The sequence below is a fragment of the Hevea brasiliensis genome, chromosome 9, assembly GCF_030052815.1.
Source record: "Hevea brasiliensis isolate MT/VB/25A 57/8 chromosome 9, ASM3005281v1, whole genome shotgun sequence".
Taxonomy (NCBI): Eukaryota; Viridiplantae; Streptophyta; class Magnoliopsida; order Malpighiales; family Euphorbiaceae; genus Hevea; species Hevea brasiliensis.
The window spans coordinates 71,016,104-71,030,475 of record NC_079501.1 but is presented as its reverse complement, the minus strand read 5'-3'; the positions used below and the strand labels follow the sequence as shown (position 1 = coordinate 71,030,475).

Sequence of the window (14,372 nt, the reverse complement as noted above, 5' to 3'; positions counted from 1 at the left end):
TCAACGGTGGAGATTAGGATGTACAGTGCCATCCTGACGTACGCATGTCAGAAATGTGGGCGATTCTGGGGCGTGCGGTTGAGATTTTACCTGGCAATGCTTTAACTACCTCGACTCTGATTATGGTGGCGATGGCGCCCTTCGTTTCTGCTCTCTCTTTCTTTCTGACCTTCTTAACATGGTCCTTCTCCGATCTTTCATACCGATCTCCCCTCTTCCGATCTCTATTATTCCAATACTTCCCTTAACCAGGCCCGGTTCGGTCAAAGTATTAATTCCCCTCGATTCCCGAAGCGTCCGCTTTGTTTTCTGCTAAGCAATAAATGCTTGATTTCCCCCTATATATACCCCTGACAGAAAAAACTTCCCTCATTCGATTTTCCTCTCTTCCTTTTTACTTTCTTGCTCTAACTGTTCTGGCAGTAGTTCCGGCTACGACTGTGGAATTTGATCCTTTTCCGATGGACTTCTTTACTCCTCGACTGAAAATTTATGATCCCGGTGATCGAATAATAGTGATAACCTTATCTGATGATGGTGAGAGAACTGGATCAATTGACCGATCTGGATTGCGGACCTCGATCATACCGATCTCGAGTCGTTCAACTGGAATAATCAGCGAACCAATTTTGGCTGAGCAAATTGCTAATGTTCCGCCGAGCCTTGACGGTTGCTCTTCCAAGTTTATTGGGCTTCTCACCACATTGGGTGTTCCGACAGCGGTTTTCCTCCACATTAGGTGTTCCGACAGCGCCTCGGTTCTGGTCGGTGACACCCCTTTGGATCAGTCACAATGTGACATTCCGGTCCCTAGAGATCGCCCAAATGATGTATTTTGTTTTCAATGTAATCCGATTTCTAGAGATCACAGAAATGATGTAATCCAATTTTAATGTAGTTCGATCCTTAGAGATCGCCCAAATGATGTAATCCGATCTTTTGAAAATAAAGACTTTATTTTGTCGATTATCATCTTATTATTATTGCATTGATTATTTTCCGATCTCTAATGTGATTATCCGATCTGGTTCTTTACCTGAATGACACTTATCCGATCTGCAATTCAAAATATCCCTTTTAATCCGCCGATCCTTACCTAGCCGATCTCTTTGTGAGGTATCTAGAATATTCTTGGGAAATGTCAGAAACAGCTGGCGAATCCCGTTAACCGATGCGCCTAGGGCCAGTGAGCATTAAATGCTCGGATGAGTATAAATAGAGGAGGGGCCAGCCATTCACTCTCTTATGTCATTTCCAGTCTCTCGCGAACAACCCCGAAATCCTCTCATTTTCTCAAGTTCCTTCGACACCGATCAGACTCCGGTAAGGGCTTTGATCTTTCTTTTAGTTTAAAATCTTTATTTCCTTTGAAAATGAGCGGTGCCGAAGGTCAGAGAGCTACGAGCCCTCCTTCTATTCAGTTTTCGTGGTCGTCCGATGAGGTAGAGATAGTCGGGCCAAGCGCGCGACCTGAACCTCCTAGGGTCTCCGTTCCAGCTCTGGGACAAGCGACATTATCAAGGCATGCGCCTTCTTCAGGGAGAGAGAACCTCCCCTGGATGAGCTGCCATCGGTCCTTCAAGAAACTGATCTGCAGTCATTCAGCCAAGAATACAACATTCGGCCTGACTCGTACGAGCTAATTAAATGCCACGGCGATTTTCGTGCCGATCACTTCTTTGAAGAAAACGATATGATCATGGTCTACGAAGAACAATTAAAGGCCGGTCTTCGGTTCCCTCTGGACGACTTCTTCAAAGAGGTCTAAAATTTCATCGAGTGTGCATTGCCCAAATTCACCCTAACTCGTGGCGGATCTTAGTAGCCTTCCGAGGCCTGTGCCGAGCTAAGGGAATCAGTCCTACGGCTAAGGTGTTCGCCGAACTGCACAGGCTAACTCGCCGAAAGGATGACGAGCACTGGTTCTTTCAGGCGAAGCCTCATTGTGGGCTCTTTACCGATCTGCCCTCCTCCCTTAAGAATTGGAAGAACCGCTTCTTCATTCTGAGGAGCAAAAATCCGAACTGCTTTGAGGGCTTCCCCCGTAGCTGGTGGCACCAGGGGCCCTTGATTCCGAAGCATCTCGCTCTGAATAGGGAAGAGGGAGCCGTGGTGATGGAACTGAAAGATCAAGCGGCTAGGGAGAAGTTCTCCTGTTTAGATGCGGTGACTACCGAGCTGCATCATTGGACTATACAGCTGATCACTGGCCAAGATCGCGAGCTTCCGCTCTCTGACCTCGGCATTGGTACTTTCTACATCTCAGATCTCAGAACCTTAGCGATCTCACTAACCTCTTCTTTGTGCAGGTATGGCGGGTGGTGAGGGTTCCAAGAAGCGGAAGAAAGAAAGAGAGATTTTCCGGAAGATAAAAGAGATGAAGCGTTCGGAACTGCTTCAAACACCCGGCCATGAACCTGGGGAGATACAAAGAGGCCCGCCTCGACCTTCGGGACCACCGATCGCAGAAGCTGTCCGATCTCCTCCTCGACGAGAAGAGCCGCCTCCACTTCCTCCAGTTGCTCCAAGCACAGAAGGGGGTCCTTCTCAACCTTCTGCGAGGCCCCCTCCTCGTGGCGCTCAAGTGCTGATCGCTTCCCTGGAGAAGAACCGGACTGTTCGGGAGAACCTAGGTTTTGCCAAAGTCTTGGGGTCTTCCATTTGCCTTCGAGAGGATCGGGACCGACTGTCTCCGGACAATCTTGACGACATTCTGACCCGATCCATGAGTCTGAATGTAGAGTGCACAGTGAACCGGACATAGTCCGGGAAAAGGCTCACCGCCTGGGTAAGGAGGTCGAGAATAAGAGTCAAGAAGTGGCATCCCTCCGATCCCAACTCTCATCCGCTCAGGATTACATATCTCAAATTGAGGGGCGTATAAAGTACTATGAGGATAAGCTGGCCGAACAGGTTCATGTTCTGGCTGAAAAGGATCGTGCTCTTGGAGAAGTCCAGCGCCCGCCAATGAAGCTGCCGGTCGCTCACCCATCGAGGAGCTTAAGGCAAAAGATGAAGAGATGGTGACAAGAATAGCCGGTGCTTATGTGAATGCTCACAAGGATCTCTTGGCCGAGCTCCAGAAGCGTTACCCAGAGGAGGACTTCTCTTGGATGGCCGACCTGGCTCCCGGAGGCGAGGGTGAGGATAGTGAGGAGGAGGCTGAGGGTGAGGGAGAAGACGGACAAAATGTAGATCAGGCTGGAGGTGATCCTCCAGCTGAATAACTTGTACAAATTTTGAAATGAAATGAAATGGAATGCCTCTTTTGTTCGATGAATGGTTGTGATCGGAACATTTCTAAATTATTAAACACTTGATTGTTTGAGTATCTTGAAAGAACTGAAAGTGATTATCAACCCAAGTGTGAGAGATCGGAAGACATAATGAGCATAAGATCAGTAGAGAACCAACGCTAAACGGAACTTGATTAAAATTAGAAATTTGGCTTGAACATTTAAGATCGGAATCATCCTTAAACCGGAACGGAACCTTTGATTATTCTTAAACTTTTGAAAGGGAGATCGGCAATAAAACTGGTAAGAAAAGATCTAGTGTCAGTTCATTTCGTTTGTCAACAGAGATCAGGAATATACTTGACTGGTCAGGAGATTCGACAATGGGTTTGAGATCGGTGAGTGATTTAATAGACCGGTAAGGCCTTGACTGATGTGAGGACTTAGCATTGATTCAATTCCTTGTGAGGAGAGATCGGAAATGTGGTTATCTAGCACAAAGAGATTTAGTACTGGGGATCGGTTTCAGAGTTTATTAATTCTGGGGATCGGCCAAAATATGGTGTCGACACTTGGGCTTATTTATTATCAGTAGCATTTCAATGTTCACATTTTTTATCATTCTTTCATCATGGCATTATCATCTCAATCATAGTGGGAACATAGGTGTAACACCCTCACTTTAGCTAATCCATGCATTTGACTGTTCCAGTGATTAATGTCAGTCCGGACAGTCGGAATGTCTGGAACTATATGTAAACTAGAGTTAGGAGTCATAAATAACCCAAATAATGGTAAGGAAAAATTTAGAAAAATTTAAGCAATGAAATACAACAAAGTTAAATGAGCCGGTGCCCCAGCGATGGTTGACCCAATGAGAAGCGACTGTAAAGACAGTTGTCGACCCTGTACCCATAGGGGAACCCTGTGAAATAATTTTTTGGATGCCAAAGAAGAGTTATGGAGCCCTAGGTAGCATTAGAATGCCAAGAAAAGGTTAGGAGAATTTTTAAGATCGGTACAGACAGTTTTGGCTCCTTAAGCCAAACGGAAGGCATTTTAGTTATTTCGCCTTTAGAGACGAATTTTGACCGACTTATCCATTTATGTAAGTGAATTATATGACATAAAATATGAAAAAAAATTTATGAAAATTAAATTGAAAATGAGTAGAAAAGAAAATGAATTAAAATGGGACTTATGATATCACTATGATGTCATTTAAAAAGCTCCCACCAATTACAATGCAATAAGCTTTCTTAAAACAATTAAAAGAGATAAAAATCAAAGAAAAAAATCAGATTTTCCTTCTCCTTCTTCAGCTAGCCGAACCACTCCTCACATCCACCATTGTTGTCCCTTCAACCAAGCTTCATTTCCCACCAATTTACACCATAAAACCCTTGTCCCTTTCATTAAAAATTATCTTTGCACCTTGGGCAAGCTAAAGGCAGCAAAAAGAAAGAGAAAAAGTGGACTTTTCAAGCCTTGGGGATTGGCTAATTCAATGTTAGTGCTACCTTCTTCCCTTTCTCTTCTTTAAACTTGAAATTGAGTAGGAAAATGGAAAGAAATTCAAGAGAAATTGAGAAACAATTCATGTTTAATTCAAGAGAAATTTTGGGCAGCTTATGAGTTAAGGAAATTGATGAATTCGAATGAAATAAATTGTGATTATTGGATTTGTTTAGTGTGTATATATGATTATAATGTTAATTTTGTATGGGTTGTATGAAATGGACATTTGAAAATTAGGGTTTGAGGCATGAAGTTAGGCTTTTGTTCATGTGTTATGGAATTGGAGTCCTAATGGTCAATTAGTAACCATTTGGCTATATTTGATGAGGAGTTGAAGTGATTTATGCCAATGGAATTGAGGTTAGGTATGCTGCCTTAGGTGACCTATAGGGTTGGATGTGAGTCTAGCAGATTTGGGTGACTGTAACTTAAGTGGTGTAGGTTCAATTGGTGCAAGGGCAATTGGACATGAAACTAGAAATATAATAGCACAACTTTGATGAAGAAACCTTACCCAGAAAACAAACTTAGAATACTCTAAAAATTGACCAAATCTGGGTAACTAACCTGCTAGTCCTGGAAATTGACCAAATGAATAGTGTTTGTTCAAATGGTCATAACTTAGTATAGAAATGTCCAAATGACCTAAATTTTATATCAATAGAAAGCTTAGACAATTTAGAACAACTTTCATGAAGAAAGTTTTATCAAATTTTTTACTGTAGCCAAGTCCAATGGAATAATGAATTTGGACCTCAAATTATGAAAATTTGAAATAAAACCTAGGAGGCTAGGAATTGAGTTTGGCAATCAATGCCAACAAAAATAAAATACAAAATATGGTATCTTGGTGAACTTAGATTTAACAAATTATGAATTAAAAAGTTAACATTTGAAGGAAAATGGTCAAGTGAATAGTAACCCCAATGATATAGGAAATGGTATACTAATGTGATTAATGAATTTAAATTCTTGAAGTTGAGTGACTCTAGGATTTAAGGAAAATTTAGTTAAATTTGAAATCCATAAAATGTTCATGGATTACTTAAAATATGAATGACAATTTATATACATAGTGTAATGAATAAATGAATATATAAATGAGACTTTAGTTCTCATTATTGGAGAAAGGATAAGGAAAAAATGCTTTGAGTACAATTACACATGAAAATAATTGTTATAAATTGTGATGAATATGAATGACATAATGAATGAATAAAAAGGATGAATACATAATTTAGGTAGAATTGTATTTTAGACATTTACAGCTAGGAATAAAAATGGAAATGTTATAAATTATAATTGGAACATATAATGAAAAAAAAATGATAGTTATGAACCCTTAAAGGTACTAATGTGCCCATATATTGCCTAGACACGTGTGTTAGATTGGATAGATTGGCATGCCAATAGGGTATTATTTTAGCAGTACTGCGTAAGGCTTTATGCCTGTATTTATGGCTTTATGCCCGCACTCATGGCTTTTATGCCTGATTACTTGTTATCATAGCTTTTAGCCATATTGATTTGTTATCATGGCTTTTTAGCCATACTGACTGCATACGTAGTTGACGTACTGAGCTTACACATCCTATGGTATGACGGCCCGAGACACTGCGGTGTCCAGTGCCAACAACCCGCTTATCCAGTTTAGTCAGCCTGTCATAGGTTACTTGGGTAGTGAAATTTGTTAAGAATAATGTGAATTAAATGAATGAATAAGAAAGAAACTAGAATTAGTTTTAAAATTTTATTTACTATACAATGATTCAAAATACCTAGAAATAAATTAGTGAAATGATAAGAAGATTTGCAAAAGAAATAGAATGTAAATCAATATTACAAATGCATCTCTCATAACAAATTAAGATTAAATTTAATATTATTAAATAATTGAATGTTGTATATATTATTACTTCAAAGAAGGAAAAATTAGGATAACCAAAAATTAATATTAGTAATCTCACACGAAATTAAATTAATTCTTGAGCATCCAAATATTGCTTCGATTTTATCTTAATTGTATATTATTTCCTTTGTTATATTATCGCACCACTAAACAGCAATGCTTAGTGTGATAGATTTGTTTCCTTCACGCAGGTACTGAAGACAAAGCCCAGTGGATATTAGACTAGGATTTTGGAGTTCGGATCTGCAGAGTGTTCAAGGTTATCACCTCCTCAGCAATGCATGAAGATAGGGCCTATATAGGTCATATTATTTATTTTGTACATTATAATTAGTTATTAATTGTAATGTAAATTATGAATTGTATGTTGAAATATAGATTATGGAATTGTAATTAATTTGTATATCATATAAATTGTAAATTTATTCAATTAGTTTGCAAATTATGTAAATTAATGGAAATATGAGAATTTTGATATGTGAATGCAGCATGAATGATAATGTATGGAAATGAATGTGAAATTGAATTTTATAGAGAATATTTGAACTGATCAGATGATTATGATTAGCATGGATGAGATTTTTATTTCAAAATATTATGAAATTTGTAAGTCAGGTGAATCGTGAAAAACGTCAAATGATAATAAAATAGGGAGAAACTCTGTTAGATTCTCCTTAGAAGATAATCGATTTTAAATTATAATGAGTTCAAAATAAATTAAGGATTAAAGTAAGATAAGATAGAGTGTTCCGACACCAAGTGTGACATGTCTTGCTCAGCTACACTGTAAACGAGTGAAGGGTATCACAATAGGTCCCAATCACATATTCATATGTCATATATGTTCATGAAACCATTGACGTTAAACACAATTTACATTTCAAGCCATTTTATGGATATTTCATAAGTTCCAGATTTGGTACTTTAACTTCTCTAATAGATTTGGTCAAGATGCAGTAAAAATTTGGCCATACTTTCTTCATGAAGTTTATAGATCTATGTCTTATGTTTATTTTGGCTTTGGAATCATTCAATTTGCATATGTGTAACTCAAGTTATAGCCATTTTACCAAAACTGGTCCAATGACCAGTTTCAGGTTCAGGGCATTCCAGAACAGGGCAGATTTCTGAAACTATTTTGTTAAGCCATTTTGAGTAAGTTACAATCACAATTCGAGTCCATGTTATTCATATGAATTGTTCCCCTGTGCCTCAGGGTTACACAGGTTCAAGAATCACTCAATTTGAAATTTTGATTCGCTACTGCTCATATACTATATTTTACAATTCTAGTCCTAATACAGGTTTTGATCAAGCTTTTAGATTCCAGAATTTGGCCAATTTACAATTAGAACTGGGCAGTTTGTTTTTCATAAAAGTTCTTCTGTTATGTCTTCGCTTTCCAACAAAACAAAAATCACCTCATTTGGAGTTTTCTAGTACAAGTTATGCTAATTTTAGTGTATACTATTCATTTAGTCATTTTTCTAGAATTTCATATTTTCATTTCCAGATTCAACTCAGAATTCAAGTGACTTCCAGTCAATTTCAGGTCAAGTGTTCTTCATGAAAAATTTAATATTAATTTGGCTTTGGTTTCACATCAATTGGAGTTGTCTAGCTCAAGTTATAAGCATTTGAACTCACTAGACTTAGGCTATCCAGGAGCAGTCCGAATCCACCACTCTACATTCACTCATTTGTTTTGGTATTTCATCAACATTTTACAACAATTGCACACCAAATGATCTTAATTTAGGCATAAACACATCAAATAGGGCATAAAAATTGAAAACTCTAATTTCATGAAACCCTAATTTCAAATCATAATTCATAGCACTAATCTATGTGCTTAAGCTTTAACCAACTCAAATCAACCTCCCAATCCAACCAAACTTGACTTTCCAACTTGAATCCACCCTTGGCTGAAATTTCCTTCTTCAACATACCAAAGATTTCAATCAATTTTCCATAGAAAACTTCATATTCAACTTGAATATCATTAGCTAATAGCTAAATAAGTATAAATCCCAACTTACCTTGATTTGGTCAAATTTCCCTTCTACGAATCCTTCCACTTTCCTTGAATATCTTATATGCTTTCTTCTAATCAAGGCTCAATTTAGTGATTTCTTTTGATATCCTAAATAAATTGTGGAGGAAAGTTAGGATTTGGAAGCTTGATTGAAGCTTTAATGGTGGAATTTGAGAGAGAAAGAGAGAGAATGAGGGTGATGGCAGTTTGGAAGGAAGAAGATGAAATGAAGACCAATAACCTAATTTGGTATATTTAAAGTTATAAACTTTAATTTAATTAATTTGTCTTATTAGGAAAAATAGATATTTAATAATTATAATTGAAATTTTAATTCTTCCATCACCATATTTCTATTTCCATTCTCCTTATTTTTTCATTCTCTTTCCAATTAATTAAAGTCCACTTCAATATTTTAATTTCATTTAATTCACGTGACATTTTGGTCAAAAGTCAGCTCTTCAAGTGAAATGACCAAAATACCCTTCATCGGGTTATAGTCCGTCTTTACCATTAAGTTTTTTGCATTGGTTTCCTTTCATTTCTTGAACTTATTGATTTCCATTAATCCCTCAATTAAGTCCTAAATAAAAGTCTCACAGGGTTCCTCATGAATTTGGAGTAGCAACTGAACTCATAGTTATTTCGCAGTTCGGTCACCCATCGTTGTGGACTTAGGCTCACTTAACCGATTTACGCTCCACTTCTTTTATTTTTCTTCAACTTTACTTGATCCTTACTTAACTAATTTATAACTCCTCACTCTAGTTTAAGTGTGGTTCCCGATATTCTAGCCGTCCCAATAGACATTAATCATCCGAATAGTAGAACGTATGAAACTGCCTATAGTGAGGATGTTACACACATATCCAAATTTACTAAGTAATTATTGGCCTTAAATTACATCATGTTTCAATGCTAAATTAATTTTACTCAATTTGAGCATGTCAAAAGCAAAAATGGCATTTTTTTCTCACTTATATGTTGGATTGCTAATGCTAAGATCCCAATTATGTTGTATGAATGCATTGTTCTAACTTTCAATCTAAACGATTGGTGGGAAATAAAGGACTGAACTTCTCCTTAAGTTCCTTGACTCTAGTAGGATGCCCTTTATTAAGATCTCTATTTGTATAGACTTTGTGAAATTTGAGAAGATGGGATTGGTTGCTGAAAAATTAAAAGATAGCCTTTGCATGAAAGTGTAATGGTCAAGCTCCAACCACTAGAGGAATTGTCCACTTTGGCTATAAGCCTCACAGTTTTGTTCCATAGGTGGAACAGAGAACTTCCTAGGAGGTCACCCATCCTAGGATTTTTCTCAAGCGAACACGCTTAACCCTGGAGTTCTTCCAACTCTCCAGGCCATTCCACCAAAAGGTGCCTCTAGTGATTAGTTCCCCCATTTTATATTTTATTACCTTCCACTCTCATTCCGATGTAGGACGAGTTTCCCATCTTTCAGGGAGCTTTTTGCCTCGTCCATCCTAAGCAAAGAAACCAATCGCTAGCTCACCCCCTCAATACTCTATTGTACTCACTCGACGCACTGTACTGAGGGAGCTTCTGGCTCTGATACCAATTGTAATAGTCAGGCTCTAACCACTAGAGGAATTATCCACTTTAGCCATAAGCCTCATGATTTTATCCCATAAGTGGAATGGAGAACTTCCTAAGAGATCACCCATCCTAGGATTTCTCTCAAGCGAGCACCCTTAACCCTAGAGTTCTTCCAACTCTCCAAGTTATTCCACCAAAAGGCGCCTTTAGTGATTAGCTTCCCCATTTTATATATCATTACCTTCCACTCCCATTCCAATGTGGAACGAGTTTCCCATCTTTCAGGGAGTGGATAGAAAATTTGGACCATTTCTCGATTTGTGTGTGCCATCCTTACGCAGGGACCATGCTAATCTTTGCCTCTTCTATCCTAAGCGAAGCAACCAGTCCCTATATTCTGGCAGGGTAATTTTTGTGACTATTTTACTCATTTTCATTTCTAGAGAAGATTAGCATGGTCCCTGCGTAAGGATGACACACACAAATCGAGAAATGGTCTAAATTTTTCAGCCACTCCCTGAAAGATGGGAAACTCGTCCCACATCAGAATGGAAGTGGAAGGTAATGATATATAAAATGGGGGAACTAATCACTCGAGGCACCTTTTGGTAGAATGGCCTAAAGAGTTGGAAGAACTCCAGGGTTAAGCGTGCTTGCTTGAGAGAAAGTCTAGGATAGGTGACCTCTTGGGATGCTCTCCATTCTACCTATGGGACAAAACTGTGAGGCTTATGGCCAAAGTAGACAATTCCTCTAGTGGTTAGAGCCTGACTGTTGCAATTAGTATCAAAGCCAGAAGCTCCCTCAGTACCCAGTGACTGGTTGCTTCGCTTAGGATGGACGAGGTGAAAAGCTCCCTGAAAGATGGCAAACTAGTCCCACGTCGAAATGGGAGTAGAAGGTAATGATATATAAAATAGAAGAACTAATTACTAGAAGCGCCTTTTGGTGAAATGGCCTAGAGAGTTTGAAGAACTCCAGGGTTAAGCGTGCTCGCTTGAGAGAAATCCTAGGATGGGTGACCTCCTGGGAAGTTCTCCATTCTAACTATGGGAAAAACCGTGAGGCTTATGGCCAAAGTGGACAATTCCTCTAGTGGTTGGAGCTTGACTATTACAGAAAGAGAAAAGGTCATGCTTGAAAAATAAAGGTTGTTTATTGGTGATTGCTTCAAAAAGCAAATCTGTGCAAAAAAAGTGTAAATTTTGCATTTGATCGAAAAAGTAAATTATTAGCTGAGAAAATATAAATATGTGCATGTAAACCCTTATTTTTGTGATCTTGTGAGCATATGCATTGAGGCCATGAGGAACCTAATGATGAAAAATTTGTATGACTGTGAAATATATTTAGAAGCATTAAAAATGAATAATCATATGTATGGCATTTTTTTTAGAGAAAATAATTTTGAAGAGAAAAAATGTTGAATTAAATTTAAATGAAATTCATATTTTGTTTAAATTTAATTTTAGGAATTTATTTTATTAAAAAACCTAATTGGGCTCTCTAAGGTTAATAATGCCTAGTAGGGTATTTTGATTAAATAAATAAAAACCCACAATTCTTTTTTATTTTAAAGGAAAATAAAAATTAAGTAGGAAGTTTCCTCTTTAAGACTCCTTAAATCTTCTTATTTGGTAATGCATAAACTTCATATATAATTTTTTGACATAAACCCGATAAATACCTCATAGAAAAGAAGAAACAGAGTTAGAGAGAGGGAGGGGAGGAGAGAGCAACCAACATAAGAAAAAACTCTCACTCCATATCTCTAATTCAGTAAGCTTTTCCCATCTCCATCTTTCTTTCTTCTTCTTTCCTTTTTTCTTTTTCCTTCAAGAAACCTTTAAGATTTCTTTAAAATATGTGTTCTAAATTATGAATATACAAGAAATATGCCACACATCTATTTTTTTCATGTTCATGTGCCTCTAGATAGTCTTATATGTTCATAACATTCATATATATGTGACAAATTTGAGGGCGTTAACAACTCTACACATGTTCTTGTTTCTGTCACTTTACTTTTAATTAATTTTCGTGTACTTCTATTTCTATAAAAATTATATTTGTAATCTTTATGAAATTTAAATAATTTTAGCCTTAAGAATTGTGAAAAAAACTATTAAATTGAGTAATTTATGGCTGTCCAAATTAGAGCATCTGCATATCATGATTGAATTGCAGCTGACTTTCAAGACTCATATCTTTCTTAATTCTTTATCTTTTTACGCGATTCTTGAGGATAAAATTAAATTCAAGATCTTGTCTAACTTTCTATTCGTTTCATGAAAAAAATCTTTTATATTTTGAGAGATATTGTAGTTTTAAAAAAGTAGTGTAAATCTATCACTGTCAAAAGTTTCAATTTTTGTAAATTTTAAGGTAATGATTTTGACCTGGTTATTAATTTTATAATTTAATAAGGTATTTGATCTTTCTCCTATAATTTTTATGTTTGTTTAGATATTTTCGGAAATTCAAATACAAATACACGGTGAATTTGTCAAATATGGAAATTTTATTTTGTTTATTTCTTTTTTTGTGTTCAAGTTTTAAATTGTATCTTAATCTAATTTTAATGATGATGTGATTTGGTGTTATGAAGTGTTAGATTAGGTTAGATGGACCTATGACTATTGTTAGTTTTGGCTCATTAAAAGCCCATATTATAAGTGATTAAATTTTTAATTGTAACATTTATTTTATTTTAAAAAAATAAATTAGTAAGTAGCCCTAAGGTAAGTATTAAAAAGGGCAATAATTGCGTAGAGCTTAGTAGAGTTTAACGGGAGTAAGACAAGGATTAACTTGAAATACTAGAAGAGAACACACTTCTTTAAGAGTAGCTTGCCCCAATAGTAATTGCAATAATTAAAAAGTAAGTACCCCCTTAAACTTTCTTAAAATAACAATTTTGTATGTAATATGTGGTAATAATAGGATTTACTTGGTAAATAATAAAATCAAATTTATTTATATCTTTAACCCACTTGTGCATGAAATTTAATTAAATAAATATTAGGTAAATTAAAATTAAATATTATTTGTATAAAAAAACTAACTTTGGCATGCAAATTAAATGTAATTAAATATTCGGTAAGAAATAAAATAAATTAACATGTTAGAAACAAATATTTTTAGGATGTAATTACTTGACCCTTTATGTGTTTATTAGAATAAATTATACATGTACATAACTTATTTATTAATTATCCTTAGGGTTTTGTTTATAAACTGAACTTGTTTATAAATTAAATTATTAATAATAAATTAAATTTAGTCATTTGGTAAATTTTACTTAATTTAATTTAGCAACCCCATAGATAGAAAGTACTTGTCCATGAAAATTATTTGTAAAGAACAACCACTATTTGAATTACTTGCGCGTGTAGGTTTAGAAATTACATTTTTAGGTAAGAAGTTTGGTAAAGGAATAATAAATAAGGATTTTAGAAATATTGGTAGAAAACTGGTACTCGAATTAATGAGGTTAACACCTTCCCCTTACGTTTCCACTATCCCGAACATAGACATTAGGCTATAGTGATAACGGTTGTGGAACCTTTGTAAGGAGTAAGTTGTTATCTATGACCTTATTAGAAAATTGAGTGCATCAATCAAGTCCCTCCAGTTGTCCCTTCGGAAATTGATGCCTTAGTCAGATGTCCCTCGAAAGAAATAATCAATATGTCCCAATTATTATCCGGGTGACGACTTCTGTCTATCTATTCCTTTATAGCATAAATCCTTAGTACTATAGTAGTGTTATGGGAAGACGATACTTACCTATGGACTTGATTATATTATGATTGTTTAAATTGCATGTCTAGGAAATATTGTCTAAGGAGGTGCTACTTAAATAAGACCGATGTGACTCCACCATCTTTTCTAGGCATTACCTGGTGCACTTTATGCAATCATAGTAGATGATCTTTCGCCTCATGCCACAGTTTGGTGACTCCACTTGGGATAATGGATATTTACTCCAACATGTTTCTACTAGTCTAATAATATTCCTTTATCAAACTTTTTTGCATTGCACTACACTATCACACGAATCACACTTACCCTTTTAGCCCCACTAGTACTAATTGAGGGGGCATAGCTCTAC

At 36.3% G+C, this 14,372-nt stretch overlaps 2 non-coding genes across 2 annotated transcripts; one reads left to right on the top strand and one right to left on the bottom strand.

Moving 5' to 3' along the window:
• Positions 1-10,553: 10,553 nt before the first annotated feature.
• On the bottom strand, positions 10,554-10,658 carry LOC131183729 (U6 spliceosomal RNA). The gene has a single exon (XR_009151756.1). It is a non-coding gene; the product is annotated as a U6 spliceosomal RNA (small nuclear RNA).
• A 4-nt stretch (positions 10,659-10,662) lies between these two features.
• On the top strand, positions 10,663-10,765 carry LOC131183727 (U6 spliceosomal RNA). Its single transcript, XR_009151755.1, has one exon. It is a non-coding gene; the product is annotated as a U6 spliceosomal RNA (small nuclear RNA).
• The last annotated feature ends 3,607 nt before the right edge of the window (positions 10,766-14,372 follow it).